At 36.5% G+C, this 15,456-nt stretch overlaps 1 protein-coding gene across 5 annotated transcripts in view; it reads left to right on the forward strand.

Annotated features, from left to right (window-relative positions):
• Window positions 1-15,456, forward strand: part of sik3 (SIK family kinase 3) — a 249,474-nt gene that overhangs the window by 72,549 nt on the left and 161,469 nt on the right. The gene's annotated exons all lie outside the window — the stretch shown is intronic.

Raw genomic sequence — 15,456 nt, forward strand, 5'->3', positions numbered from 1 at the left:
ATTTTGGAATTGATAATCATAGTTCCAATCGTCAGAAATAACTATGACCGCCATTGTTCTTGTGAGGTCTTTTGAATAGTAGTGTCTGATTTTGGAATATGAAGTGAAAAACATTTTATGTAAAAGATAGGTAAGTCATCTTGAATCTGAAAAAAGATTATTCAGATATTTTATCATTTCAATTCTGGGACTAAAACAGCACTGGAAGTTGGACTCAGCATTTAAAATTTTAAACAGTTTTAAAATGGAAGTGATTTTTAAACTCTCTATGAAGCTAACTGCATTAAAACAAGTTATTCATCTTGGCAAAGGAAAAGATCTTTGGGGGAAATGTAGCCTTTGACCCAATAGATCAAAATGTAACCTACTAAATTAGTTTTCTGTGTTCATACAGTAGATTTTCAGCCTTCCCAGGAGGAATACGGGGTGTTGTTTCTCTAGTTTTCCAGTAGTCTTGCCTAATTTTTCTCTAAATATAAATGTGTGTCTGTGTCCATGTGTGAGAGAGAAAATAATTGGGCAAGTGAGCTAGAGGAACATCATAGGCAGTTAGAGGTGGCTAATAAATGCTGGACTTGCCAGCAATGCCCAGATCCTACAAGAGAATAGAAAAACACCAACTTGGATTTGTATAATCTCTGTTTATGTTCTATGTTTTCTATTTGCTAATTTGTTTAATCTAGTAGATAAAATTACATTCATTTTGCTTCCTGATGTGTTCACTATAAGAATTCTTTAACTGGATTGGTTACTTCATTAGATTGATAATATTTTACCATTTTTGTCTGCTCTCCTGTTCTTGGAGCATACTGAGCAATAAAATTATACCCAGTCTTTGGTTTTGTATAATAATACAAATGTGATATTTGATATGCCTTCACTGCACTATTGTACCATGAGTTCTACTGTAAATTCATTTCCTAATAATTTTCTACTGGGAAGGGGGAAGACGTCTGTAGAACTGATAACTGCTGTGATGAAAGTTCACTTAAAATCGGATTGAAAATAAATTGTGTTACCTGGCAACTAATTGGATTGGAAAAAAGTGTTCTGTCATATCAGTGGTGTTTTGAACTGATGCATTATGCTTGTGAGCATTGGAATTGTGGGATAAATGGTTATGACTGGTTTATTGATTGTTGATTTGCATCAGACCGGGTCAGATCTCAGTTTTGAAACTGAATCTGGTTGGTCTTAGCCCATAGAGGAAGAGTGTTACAAAAACACTAATGTGATCTGCCTGTTTTATAAGAATGTGTTAGACACTGGCCTGACATAAGCCCTTTTTCTACTGACATCCCAGATAATTGGCCATGCAGTGTCCCAGGATAGGAAGCTGTTTGTGCTGTTTCCACTGGGCCACCTATAACCGGGACACTGATTGCTTTTCCACTGCTTTTCTGACCCTGAGGATCAGAGTCTACCTTTGAATGGAATGGATGGAAGTTGTCCTTTTTCCACTGGTTTAATCGGCACGCTGGCGCCAGCTGACACCAGGGATATGAGTAGGGGCAGAGGCCGTCAATCCCCGACGTGATTTAATGTCATTTGACACAGGTGTGCTGATTGTTTTCTTTTCCACTGGTCCCTTAACTGGTTAATTCCTTGTTAATTCCTGGGACAAGGTGCCAGTAGTAAAGGTGCTAAAAATATTGAAGGCGATGGTTTACTCGTGCCTTCTAAATGACGAAGGTTGTTATTTTATGATAGCTGCAGTGCCACTGTGAATTGCACAATTTTGTATAAAAGCTGAAGTTATGCAAAACTCAATCTGACAGAACAAAAGAGATTAAGAGTCTTGGACATTGAATCCAGCCTAGACTGACACTATATTCTATGTTCATATATGTAAAATAACAGTTTTTGTTTATGTTTGTGACTCAAAGAAAAAAAGTCACTGATGTGTGAAGGTTGTATTTATGGTTAAGTTTCACGGTAGCTTTCTTCAGTAAAAAGGCCAGAGATGCTTGGTAATTCAGGTGAAAGTGGTGTATGAAATATTGGATATGATAAAAACAGAAAGTGGAAGCCCTCAGTTCTTCAGCAATTTGGAATATATCCCAGACTATTAAAAGAAGGGATGGAGAAAATTGTGGAAAGTCTGAATACAATTCTTCAGTCTTTTGAAAGTCCTCGAACATTATATCTTTATGTTTAAAAAGGGAGAGTGAAATGAAGTAACATATCAGTTGCTTTAATTTTAGAGGAAACATTATTGGAATTAATTTTAAAGGACAGTAGAAATCTTAATTTAGAAAGACACTAAATTCAAGTAGGAGTCAGCATGGATTTGAAAGGGAAAGGCAATGAATTAATACATTTTCTTTGGCAGCATTTTCTTGGGCCGGAAATTTTGTATCACTAAATTTAAAATAAATAAAATTTAGATGGAAGTCAATGCTTTAGATGTTATTTTCATGGATATTATCAAGGCTTTGAACAAGATCTTGTGTGGCAAGTTGGTTTTTTTTAAAAAAAAGAGCAAGTCCAAGGGATCTAAAATGGCTTAAAAATTTTGCTTGGTGATATGAAGTAACTAGAAATGATTGACTGATGCTTACTGTCTGAAGACCGTAACCATTGTGGTTTTCATGGGATTCAATACTTGGACCCTGGCTCTTCATGATCTATTACAGTAAAATCTCCAGTATCTGGACCTACGGGGATTGCAGATGCCGGATATGCGGATTTTCTGGTTGCCGTTTACACTCTTGCAATGCCTAACTAATACACGTGCATTAAGAATAAACAGTTTAAAACACAAAATACAGTGGGAAAAATATCAATATTGTAGTCCTTAATTATGTAAAGTTCACTTTAATAGGTAACTTACAAAATTTAAATTTAAATTTGATTCTTGGAAGCTGGCACTGTAACAGTGTTGCAAACTGCTGCACTAACTGTGCCGCCATCATATTAACCCCCCCTCCCCCAAATTTACAGATAAAGCCTTACTAATATACTCAATAATATACAAATAAAGATAAAAACTTCTTACTAGACAGGAATAGGGAGATACTTTGGGAGAATTGCCCCAGTGTTGAGTGGGATTGGCTGGCCCTTCATCATGGGCGCTGCCATTTTATTTAAAGCACAACTTTATTCAAAGCTGCTGCTGCAGGCGGGGCATGACCAGGGTGATCTGCCAGCTGAATATTTGCTCGCATCTTCACCAAGGGGTGTGTTGCTTCGGAGAACAATTACTTTTATTTATTCTTATTTATGTGTAATATCTATTTATCTATTTTATTTCCTCTCTTTTTTTGCCGGTTGCTTGGGTTACCAGTTAGTTGATTTCAGATAATGGGGATTTTACTGTATTATTTGCATTTAAACATGGGGGCAGGATGAACAAGATTGCAGAGAACACAAAAATATCCACATGGTTGACATTTAGGAGAAGAATTTAAGGAAAATATAAGTGCTCTAGTCAGTTGGCAAAAGACAGTGCCCTCCATAATTTTGGGACAAAGACATTTTTTTCCTTTATTTGCCCCTGTGCTCTACAATTTTAAATTTGTATTCAACCAATTTACTTGTGATTAAAGCACATATTCTAGATTTTATTAAGGTTATTTGTATACATTTTGGTTTGACCATGTAGAAATTACAGATCTTTTAATACATAGTTCCCCATTTCAGGGCACCATAACATTTGGGACATTTGGTTTCACGGGTGTTTCTGATTACTCAGGTATGTTTAATTGCTTCAAAGATATAAAAGAACGAGGCTTGCTTCTAAGCTTTTGATCACCTTTGGAGTCTATATTTTCCACTTTTTAACATGAGGTCCAGAGTTGTGCCAATGAAAGTCAAGCCATTATGAGGCAGAAAAACAAGAATAAAACAGTAAGAGACATCATTTAAACCTTAGGATTACTAAAATCAGAAGAAAGAGCGTACTGCTGAGTTTAGTAATCGCAAGGGGAATGATAGGCCAAGGAAGACCCTCCACTGCTGATGACAGAAGAATTCTCATCATAACGAAGAAAAATTCCAAATGCCTGTCCAACAAATCAGAAATACTCTTCAGGAGGCAGGTGTAGATGTGTCTACTGAAGACTTCATGAAATACAGAAGCTACATTGCAGGATGCAAACCTCGAGTTAGCCACAAAAACTGGATGGTCAGATTGCAGTTCGCCAAGAAGTATTTAAAAGAGCCTGCAGAATTCTGGAAAAAGGACTTGTGGACAGATAAGACCAAGATTAACCTGTACAGAGTGATGGCAAGAGCAAAATGGAGGCATAAAATAACTGCCCAAGATCCAAAGCATACTACCGTATCTGTGAAACATGGTGTTGGGGGTCATCTTCATTGATGATGTAACTGCTGATGGTAGAAACAAAATTAATTCTGTGGTGTATGGAAACTTCCTATCTGCTCAAGTTTGAGCAAATGCCTCCAAAATAATTTGACGGTGCTTAATCCTATAGGAAGACAATGGTCACAAACATACTGGTAAAAGGAGTTTTTCAAAGCAAAAAACTGGAAAATTCTTGAATGGCCAAGTCAGGTACCCTACCTAAATCCACTGAGCATGCCTTCCATATGCTGAATAAAAAAAACTGAAGGGGACAAGCCTGAAGCAAGCAGGAGCTGAATTTGGCTGTAGTGTAGGTCTGACAGAGCATCACCAGAGAAGACACTCAGCACCTGGTGATGCCTATGAATCACAGACTTTAAGTAGTCATTAATGCAATGAATATGCAACAAAGTACTAAACGTGACTTTTTAAAAATCTTAAAAATTTTTCATCATCCACATTTGGAGCGTAAATATTCATAAAAACCCAAGGTTCTAGTTGGTAATTTGTCTTATTCCTTTCTACGTGAATCTTCTTCCAAATGTTGAGCAGATGGTGCAATACCGGTGAATTCCTATGTGGCACCAATTTTTCATCCCATTTATATAGTATATGTTCAGGTATCTTCTCCCCTATTTTATCTAGTTCTAATCTGGTCCAATCTGGTTTTTCCCTTGTTTGATAAAAATCTGATAGGTATCTTAATTGTGCGGCTCTATAATAATTCTTAAAATTTGGTAGTTGTAAGCCTCCTTGTTTGTACCATTCTGTTAATTTATCTAGTGCTATCCTCGGTTTCCCCCCTTTCCATAAGAATTTCCTTATTATTTTCTTTAGCTCCTTGAAGAACTTCTCTGTTAGGTGAATTGGTAATGACTGAAATAGGTATTGTATCCTTGGGAAGATGTTCATTTTAATACAGTTTATCCTTCCTATCAGTGTTAGTGGTAAGTCTTTCCAATGCTCTAAGTCATCTTGTAATTTTTTCATTAATGGATGATAATTTAGTTTATATAGATGGCCGAGATTTTTATTTAGTTGTATACCTAGATATCGCATTGCTTGTGTTTGCCATCTAAATGGTGATTCTTTCTTAAACTTTGTGAAATCCGCATTATTCATTGGCATTGCTTCACTTTTATTTGTGTTGATCTTGTACCCCGATACTTCTCCATATTCCTTCAATTTCCTATGTAATTCTTTTATTGATATTTCTGGTTCTGTTAAGTGTATTATAACATCATCTGCAAATAGACTGATTTTATATTCATTCTCTTTTATTTTTATCCCTCTTATTTTATTTTCTGTTCTTATCAGTTCTGCTAGTGGTTCTAATGCGAACAGTGAGGGAGATAGTGGAGATCCCTGCCTTGTTGATCTGCTTAAGTTAAATTGTTTTGATATATATCCATTTACTGTCACTTTCGCCAATGGCCCCTTATATAATGCTTTAATCCAATTAATATATTTCTCTGGTAGGCTGAATTTTTGTAGTACTTTGAATAAATAATTCCATTCTACTCTGTCAAAGGCCTTCTCTGCGTCTAAAGCAACCGCTACTGTTGGAGTTTTATTTTAAGCTTGGAACCAAGCCTCGTTCTTTTATTAATTAAGTTGATAAATTTACAGATATTGTCTGTTGTTCGTCTTTTTTTAACAAATCCAGTTTGGTCTAGTTTTACTATTTTTGGTACATAGTCGGCCAATCTGTTTGCTAATAGTTTAGCTATTATCTTATAATCTGTGTTAAGTAGAGATATTGGTCTATATGATGCTGGTGCTAGTGGATCTTTCCCAGTCTTTGGTATTACTGTAATTATTGCTGTTTTGCATGAATCTGGTATGTTTTGTGTTTTTTCAATCTGGTTGATTTCTTCCAGGAGGGGAGGAATTAATAAGTCTTTAAATGTTTTATAGAATTCTATCGGGAGTCTATCCTCTCCTGGTGTTTTATTGTTCGGTAGTTTTTTTAATATCTCCTGTAATTCTTCTATTTCAAATGGTTTTATTAATTTATTTTGCTCCTCTGTTTGTAATTTTGGTAGTTCAATTTTAGTTAGAAATTCATCTATTTTGTCTTCTTTCCCTTCGTTTTCAGTTTGATATAGTTGTTCGTAGAATTCCCTGAAGTTTTCATTAATCTCCGTTGGATTATATGTAATTTGTTTGTCCTTTTTCCTTAATGCCAATACCATTCTTTTAGTTTGTTCTGTCTTAAGCTGCCACGCTAGGATTTTGTGCATTTTTTCTCCTAGCTCATAATATTTCTGTTTTGTCTTCATTATGTTCTTCTCCACCTTATATGTTTGTAGTGTTTCATATTTTATTTTTTTGTCTACCAATTCTCTTCTTTTAGTTGTATCTTCCTTTATTGCTAATTCTTTTTCTGTATTTGTAATTTCCCTTTCCACTGTTCTGTTTCCCGATTGTAGTCCTTCTTCATCTTAGTTACATAACTCATTATTTGTCCTCTGATGAACGCTTTCATTGCGTCCCATAGTATAAACTTATCTTTCACTGATTCCGTATTTATTTCAAAGTACATTTTAATTTGTTATTCAATGAATTCTCTAAAATCCTGTCTTTTAAATAGCATGGAGTTTAATCTCCATCTATACATTCTTGGTGGGATGTCCTCTAGCTCTATTGCCGATAACAGGGGTGAGTGATCCAATAATAGTCTAGCTTTATATTCCGTTTTCCTAACTCTCCCTTGAATGTGGGCTGATAACAGGAATAGGTCTATCCTTGAGTATGTTTTGTGTCTACCGGAATAATCTCCTTTGGGTGTGGTTTCCTCCATATATCCAAAAGTTGCATTTCTTGCATCAATTTAATTATAAATTTGGTTACTTTGTTCTTTCTGTTAGTTTTTTTTCCAGTTTTATCCATGTTTGAGTCCAAATTAAGGTTAAAATCCCCTCCTATTAGTGTGTTACCTTGCGTATCTGCTATCTTCAAAAAGATAGCTTGCATAAATTTTTGATCTTCATTAGGTGAGTATACATTGAGTAAATTCCAAAATTCTGAATATATCTGACATTTTGTCATTACATATCTCCCTGCTGGATCTATTATTTCCTCTTCTATTTTGATTGGTACATTTTTATTGATTAATATAGCTACTCCTCTGGCTTTTGAATTATATGATGCTGCTGTTACATCTCTCTCATCCAATCTCTCTTTAATTTCTTGTGTTCCACTTCAGTTAGATGTGTTTCTTGTACGAATGCTATATCAATTTTTTTCTTTTTTCAGTAAATTTAACAGTTTCTTCCTTTTGATTTGGTTATGTATTCCATTAATATTTAAAGTCATATAGTTCAACATAGTCATTTCATACTTTGTTTATCTTTCCTTTCCGTTTCCTCATCACCACCTTCCCTTCTTATCCATTTCTGCTTTCTTTTTTTGAACACATTATTGACACAAAATCAATTAATCCCTTTCACAATAGATGACCTTTCCTTCAGAGAATGGGAGAGAAAAGGGATCAAAAGAATAGAAAATTGTTTTTTGGGAATAAATTATTATCCTTTGAACAAATGAAGGACAAATATAATATAACTCACGATACAATGTTTGCATACCACCAACTGAAAACCTACTTGAAGGACAAATTGGGAAACAGTCTGAGGTTACCAGAAGGAAGCAATTTTGAATATGTGATTACAGACACAATGATAATTAAAAAATTTATAACAAACATGTACATCAAACTGCAAGAAAAGGAGAACGAGGAAACAAATGGTAAACCTAAACAAAAATGGGAACAAGATCTAAACATAAAGATAAAGAATGAAACATGGGAAAAGCTATGCTCCGGAACTATGAGAAATACAATAAACACGAGGTTACGCATGAATCAATATAACTGGATACTCAGGCTATACATCACACCTCAAAAGTTAAATAAATGGGACCGAACAGTATCAGACAGATGTTTTCGCTGTAAAAAGGAAACGGGAACAACAATTCATGCAATTTGGACATGTGAGAAGGTGAAAAAATTTTGGGAAGATCTAAACCAGATATTAAATAAAATCACAAAAAGCAATATATCAAAAAAACCCAGAGATCTTCCTCCTAAGTAATATAAGAAATAAAGAATTTGGACTTGATTTGGATGGAGCACAAAAATATTTGTTATGATAGCCCTAGCTATAGCAAAAAAATGTATTACGTCAACCTGGAAATTAGAAGACAACTTGAGAATACAACAATGGTACATAGAAATAAATAAATGTATTCCATTAGAAAAAATAACATAATTTAAGAAATAACATCACAATATTCTAACAAATATGGGAGCCGTACATGAAATACAATAGAGAAATCCTACCATGGACTTCCACCACCTAAAATGACAGAAGGAGAAGACAACGAAATGAACTGACTCAGTAAAATTTCTTGTTTATTTTTATTAAGTGACAACATTGTTTAATGGGTTTAATGTATCTTATCTTATAGATTGAACTTCAAATAAATGGGAAGGGGGGTGAGGGAGGGAGGGAAGGGGGGTGAGGGAGGGAGGGGGGAAAGGGGGAGAAAATGACACTGTATATATTCAAGAGAAAAAATGTCTGTATGTATCTTGGTCAATATGGTTTATAGTGTGAAAAATAAAAAAATTAAAAAAACCCAAGGTTCTAAATAAATTTGACAATTCACTAATATGAATCTACCAAAAGTATTAATAACTGTTGACTGTGGTTTAAACGGTAATTTTTTAATTAATTAAAATAGCTATACCTCGAGCTTTAGAACTAAAAGATCCAGCTATAACCTGTCCAACTCATTCCCTTTTCAACTTTTGATGTTCTTTCTCTGTCATATGAGTTTTCTGTAAAAAAAGCAATATCCACTTTAAATTTTTTTAATATGAGCCAAAACTCTCTTCCTTTTAATTTGGTTATTGAGCCCATTCATATTTAGTGTTACATAATTCAAACCTGTTTTGCCATATTTTAATTTTAAAAATATATAAATCTCTCCTCTCCACTCTGGGACACTCTAGCTCCACAGCCAAATTTCAGAACATAGCATCTCCAAGACAAAAAGCAAGAAACCCCAAAATAATAATAAGAAAGAAAAAAAATAAACCCCAAAAGTGCCACTTGGGTCAGCGCTAACTCCCTTAATAACGAGAAGTGGCTCTCACCACTGGTGGCCTCGGAATAGGAAAGTGGAATAAAAAAGAGAATCCGCCTCCTCCAGACAGAATATCAAAAGTAAACTTTAATCAGTCAAGTATGGTAAGCTTCTTCAAGGTCTCTGTTAACTTGATCATCACCAATTTCGACTTGAACTTCATTCGACTGCCCCCCAAATGAATCTCCTTTTGATTTTTCTTGATCCCCCTCATATTGAGATACAGAAGAATACCTTCCATTCTGCTTAATGTTAGGTAACGAATTAGCAAATTCCAGAGCTTTGAATTCATTAGCAAAAAAAATGAGATTGATATTGTTTCTAGAAAACTTTAGGACTGCTGGATAACGAAAAGCAAATTTATATCCCTTGTCAGCTGGATTAAATTTTTTTCTTCTTTTAATAATTTTGTTGCTCAAAACAGCATAAAAAATACTCTATTATTTTGGATTACCAAAGGACCTTGTTGTTCTCTTGCTTTTTGAACTGCCATTCTTAGAATAATTTCCCTTTCTTGATAATGTAGGCACTTAATCAAGACTGAGCCTGGCAGTTGCCCTGGATACAGTTTTTTCCTTAGAGCTCTATGTGCTCTATCCAGCTCCAAACCATTGGAAAATTATCTGGTCTCAATATTTCAGGCAGCCAATTTTGAAAAAAATTCATTGGGTTGTTACCTTCAAAATCTTCAGGCAAACCAACAATTTTCACATTGTCTCTTCTATTCTGATTCTCTAGCATATCATCTTTTTGCGCAATAGACCTTTCTTCTCAACTTCCCATGCTGTAAAAGAATCTTCTATCTTGTTAACTGTGTCCTTATATTGTTCCACTTCCATATGACAATCACGGAAATCTTTTTCAAATTTCTGAACTTTAATTTTAATTTTATCAACAGATTTATTACATCTGATAACATCTGTTTTCAATACAGTTATTTCTCTTTTACTGATTCCCAATTGATGTATAAAATCAGCTTTAACTTCAGCAAAATTTTCTAATTAAATCCATTTTTTCAAAAATTTTATCAAAAACCTGTCAAGAGGTGGTGGGGTAACATAATATGTATCCACTTTACCTTGAATATATTGATCTCCTTCTTCTGTTTCTTCTCCTTGTGACTGTTGTAAAAAAAAACTCTTCCTTTCCTTCAAGTTCTTCCTCTTCTGATACAGTTGATACAGTTAAAGGCTGAAATTGCAAACGGGCTTTCTGTTTAGCCCTTGATTGACCTGCAATCGTTGTTGAAGTTGGGTCTATACGCTCCGTTTCAGTCACTTCCATGACGTGCATGCGCTAAGTTCCACACGTGTGCACAGGCTCTGTAGTAGTCTCTGTGGTTTTTCTCCATGCTTCCGTGCCACCCTCCCCAGCTCCCTGAGAGGGCATCGTTGGTGCATAGTTCTCACCCGGGAAGTCTTCGTCGATCGTGGCTGGAGAGGAACTAGAAACAGAGGCTGAGTTTTCAAGATAGGCCCTGGTTCTTTCAACATAGTTACTTCGGTTGTAGTTGATTTTTTTTGTAGTTTGAGGTTTAGATTTTTTTGTAGCCATCTTCTGAGACCTCTAAGAAGTTTGCTTAAAAGCAGTTAAATTTTAAAAAGTTTTTAAAAAATCGGGTATCAATTAATTCTGCCAGGAGAGGCATTTTCCACATCTTCCTCCTATGGCATCACGCCATGCCCCCTAAACATGACTACTTTAATTTGCTATGTCTCAAATATTATGTTCCCATGAAATGTATAAAATGTATAAAAAGTGCCATAATTTCTACATGGTTAAACCAAAACGTTTGCAAATACTCTAATAAAATCAGGAATATCCGTTTTACTCACATGTGAATTGTTTAATTACAAATTTAAAATTGGAGAATAGGGGCAAATAAAAGAAAAAAAAAATGTGTATCTGTCCGAAACATTATGGAGGGCACTTTTTTTTTACTCAGTGGGTGAAGCAATGCATTTGGGAAGGTGTAACAAAATGAGGGAATATAAAATACATGGGAAGATATTGTGATCTATCTAAAAAGGTGTAGAAAAGTCAACATGATACACAATGCTTTCATTTATTAGATGAGGAGGTGATGCCATGGCTGCGTATGACTGTGATACTCTATAATCCACAGATTGAATACTGTGTACAGTTCTGCTTACCACATGACAGGAAAGGCTTGAATCACTGGAGACGTCACAGAGGAGAACTATGAGGATACTGTCAGAACTGAGAAAAGATTAGAGCTGGAGTTGTTTGGAAAAAAAGCTGAAGGGAGGTTGAATTGAAGTCTATAAAATTAAATATGGTTGTTTGATTTTTCTTACCAGTGGGGTCAGAAATCAGTGGGGATTGTTTAAAATAATTGGTAGAAAGATTAGAAAGAAGAGGAAAGAAACACTTTTCAGCCAGTGGGAAGATGAAGAGAAGGTGTAACTACAGTAGAATTGTTAAAAAATCAAAATCTTGCAACAATAATAATTATAGGAGGTGGGATTTGAAAGGCTTGGTAATTATAAGATGAGTTGTGACTTGGGAAGCACCTCAAATACATTAGCAATATTGTAAACAGATGTTCAACCTAAAACAGAAATGTTTTTTGGAGAGAGAAAATTATTTTTCTTCCAGAAAGATGCTACAATTTAAAATATTTCACCAGTTTTGAATTTTTTTTGGAGAGTCGTGTGAATGGTGAGATGCTGCTTTAGTGTAAGATATTTTAGTTTTTTTTCCCCAAAAACATTTTGTAGCTTGTTTGGATGCTTTTATGATCAGGGAACTATCAAAAAATAATGTAGTTCAGGTACATACATAATCAGTAATGGAAATCTCAACAATTATCATAATTCTTTTGATAGCATTTTGGGCTCAAACCTTGCATTAGCAATTCAACATTAAAGTCAAAATTGTGCCTCTGCCATTGGTGCCTCTGCCTCTACATTGTGCCTCTGCCTCTACATTGAAAAGATTGATAATATCCAACTGTGAATTTGATGGAGGCATGGAAAGGTCATATTTGAATAACTGGATTGAATTGGATTAATTTCACAGTTTCACAGCTCTAATTGGCATGTGAATGACCCATCTTTAAAACCAGCACAGGTCATTCGCACTGAACCAAGAAAAGCCAGGTCAGTGCGCCCTTTTAGACAGGAGCCAATACGAAATGTAAAATAGTTTTTATGGAACATTAAATGTGGTATGTCTCCTTTGAATGCATGTTCACTTTTCCAAGTAAGCTTCAATCTTTCCAATACTATAACATGTAGTATTCATACTTTTTGAATTAGTTGCACTTATGTTGCCAAGTCAAATGATCTAGTTTAATATTCTAACTGTACTTCTAGTGAACACCAGTTAATCCGTCGTGAGAAACCTGGACTTGTATACTTGACAGAACTGCTATGATACCAGGCTAAGTGACACAGAAAAGGCTGAATAACTTAATTTCAATGGTCTCTCCTCTTATAACTTCCCATTGCAACACGGATTTAAAACTCAAGAATGTCAATATTTTGAGATTTGTATGTTTGTTCTCTTATTTAAACTGTAATAATTGGTTGGAAATGTAATAAACTGCATAACTGCATCATTAAATGCATTTTAAACTTCTTGCTTGCATAATAATGACAAAAAAGAGAAATTGAATTTTTTTTTAGCATCTTTAACATTCTCAGAATATGTAAAAGAACCTCAAAGCCAATGAAGCTCTGTACTTTTGAATTCTGTTTTTTGTTTGAATGAGCAGCCAAGTTAGAACACAGATAATAGGAAGGCATTTATAAAATCATATTATCAAATAGTCAACATGCTTTCATGAAAGGAAATCTTGTTTATCTTAGAATTGGATTTCCAGAGAGTATTCAGTAAGATAACATTTAGAAGTTTAACATGTGGAGGCAGAGTACACAGGGATGGAATTAATATACTAGAATAGCTAGGGGAGTGTCTAAGTAAAAGAAACGAGAGAGTTCAATACAAATTTATGGTCAGGGTGCATACATGACATCACATTGTAGTGTGAATAAAAGCTCTCAAGACTGGAAGGAGAACAAGCACTTTAGTTAACTTCTAACTATGGATAAGGCCTCACAGTAGTCTTCGGAATGGTTCTGGGTTTAGGTGGGAAACCAGGGTTACATGTGAGCAGATGGGGGCAGAGCTAGGAGGCGGAGCCAGGCATCAGCACAACACACAACCAGTGAATCCCCGTTCACTGCATTCACCCCTTCCTGCAGAAATTAGGGTCTGTGAACGAAGACAGAGAACATGGGTTCAGGGAAAAAACGTTGGAAAATATACAGTTCCTTACAAATTTACAGATTTAAGCAGACTGGGGTTCTGAAGATCCTGGTGGAGCGGCTTAACATTGGGGGGCCTTGGACTCCTTGGGTTTCCTGGTTTCCTTGTGAGTAAGGAGAGGAGGGCTGGGTCTCTGGCTCAACGGTAGAGGGTGATGCACTTTCCTCCTGAACTGGATCCCCTGAGACCCTGACTAGGAGCAGCGAGAATGAGCTCTTGTGGCTCACAGGGCACTTGAGGCAATGGACCCTCTGTTCCGGTGAGTGCCAGGTCCCTGATGGAGATGGTGTCCTCTCTGCCATCCGGGTACTCCACATAGGCGTATGTGGGATTGGCGTGGAGCAGTTTCATCCTTTCCACCAGGGGGTCAGTCACGTGCTTCCCAAGAAGGACTGGACCAAGAGTAGTGAGCCAGGTTGGGAGTGTAGTTCCCGATGCCGACCTTCTTTTGAAATTGAATAGGAGCTCATGAAGAGTAGTGTTGAATGGAATGGAGTGCCATAGGGAGAACTTCCTGCTTTTTGATTTCAGGGCCAGTTTGACCGCCTTCCAGACCGTGATGTTGTCTTTTCAACCTGCCAATTCCCGCAGGGGTTGTAGCTTGTAGTTCTGCTGGATGCAATGCCCCTCACTAGCAGGTACTGATATAGCTTGTCACTCATAATGGATGATCCCCAGTCGCTATGAATATATCTGGGATACGAACAGGGCAAAAATGGAATCTAGGGCCTTTATGACCGACAAAGTGGACGTGCCTGGACATGAAATGGTGAATGGGAAGTGGGAGTACTCATCAATGATAGAGAGGAAGAAAATGTTCCCTTTCATGGAGGGGAGAGGTCCCTTAAAATCGACACTGAGCCGTTCAAAGGGCCTTGATGACTTGATCAGGTGCATCTTTGCGGGGCGATAGAAGTGTAGCTTGCACTCCACGCAGAACTGGCAAGTACTAGTTATTTCCCTGACGTCTTCAATGGAGTAGGCCAGATTGCATGCCTTGACAAAATGAGCCATGTGGGTAACCCCTGGATGGCAGAGCTCATTAAGCAGAGACCGCAGTTGGCTGGTGTGTGCAGAGGCATAGCTTCCTCTGGAAAAGGCATCTGGAAAGTCATTAAGAGCTCTTGTCTGATAGGCAATGTCATAATTGTAGGTGGAGAGCTCGATCCTCCACCTAGCAATCTTGTAATTTTTGATTTTGCCCTTCTTGGCATTATTAAACATGAATGCAACTGGGAGCTGGTTAGTGAGGAGCGTAAATTTCCTACCAGTCAGGTAGTGTCTCCAGTGCCTTACGGCACTCCTTTTCCACAGAGAGGTTCCAGAGCTTGTGGCCTTGTAATATCAGAGGGTAAAAAAAATGCAACCGGCATGTTCACCTGGTTGAGGGTAGTGGCCAGGATTACGTCTGAAGTGTCGCTTTCCACTTGGAAAGGTACATTCTCGTCCACTGCGTGCATGGCAGCTTTCACAATGTAATTCCAGAGGTAGTTAAAAGCCATTTGGGCGACAGCTGAAAGGGGGAAATTAGTGGCTTTTAAGAGAGGGTGAACCTGATCAGTGTATTGAAGGATCCAGTGGGTGTAATATGAGAAAAACCCTCGGCATCAAAGCCTTTGTAGTCGTGGGAACAGGGCCAATGATGCCATTCTCCACCACGTAACCAAGGAGAGCCAGACGTTTAGTACTGAACACGCACTTGTTAG

This window comes from Narcine bancroftii, chromosome 8 (genome assembly GCF_036971445.1).
Source record: "Narcine bancroftii isolate sNarBan1 chromosome 8, sNarBan1.hap1, whole genome shotgun sequence".
NCBI lineage: Eukaryota > Metazoa > Chordata > Chondrichthyes > Torpediniformes > Narcinidae > Narcine > Narcine bancroftii.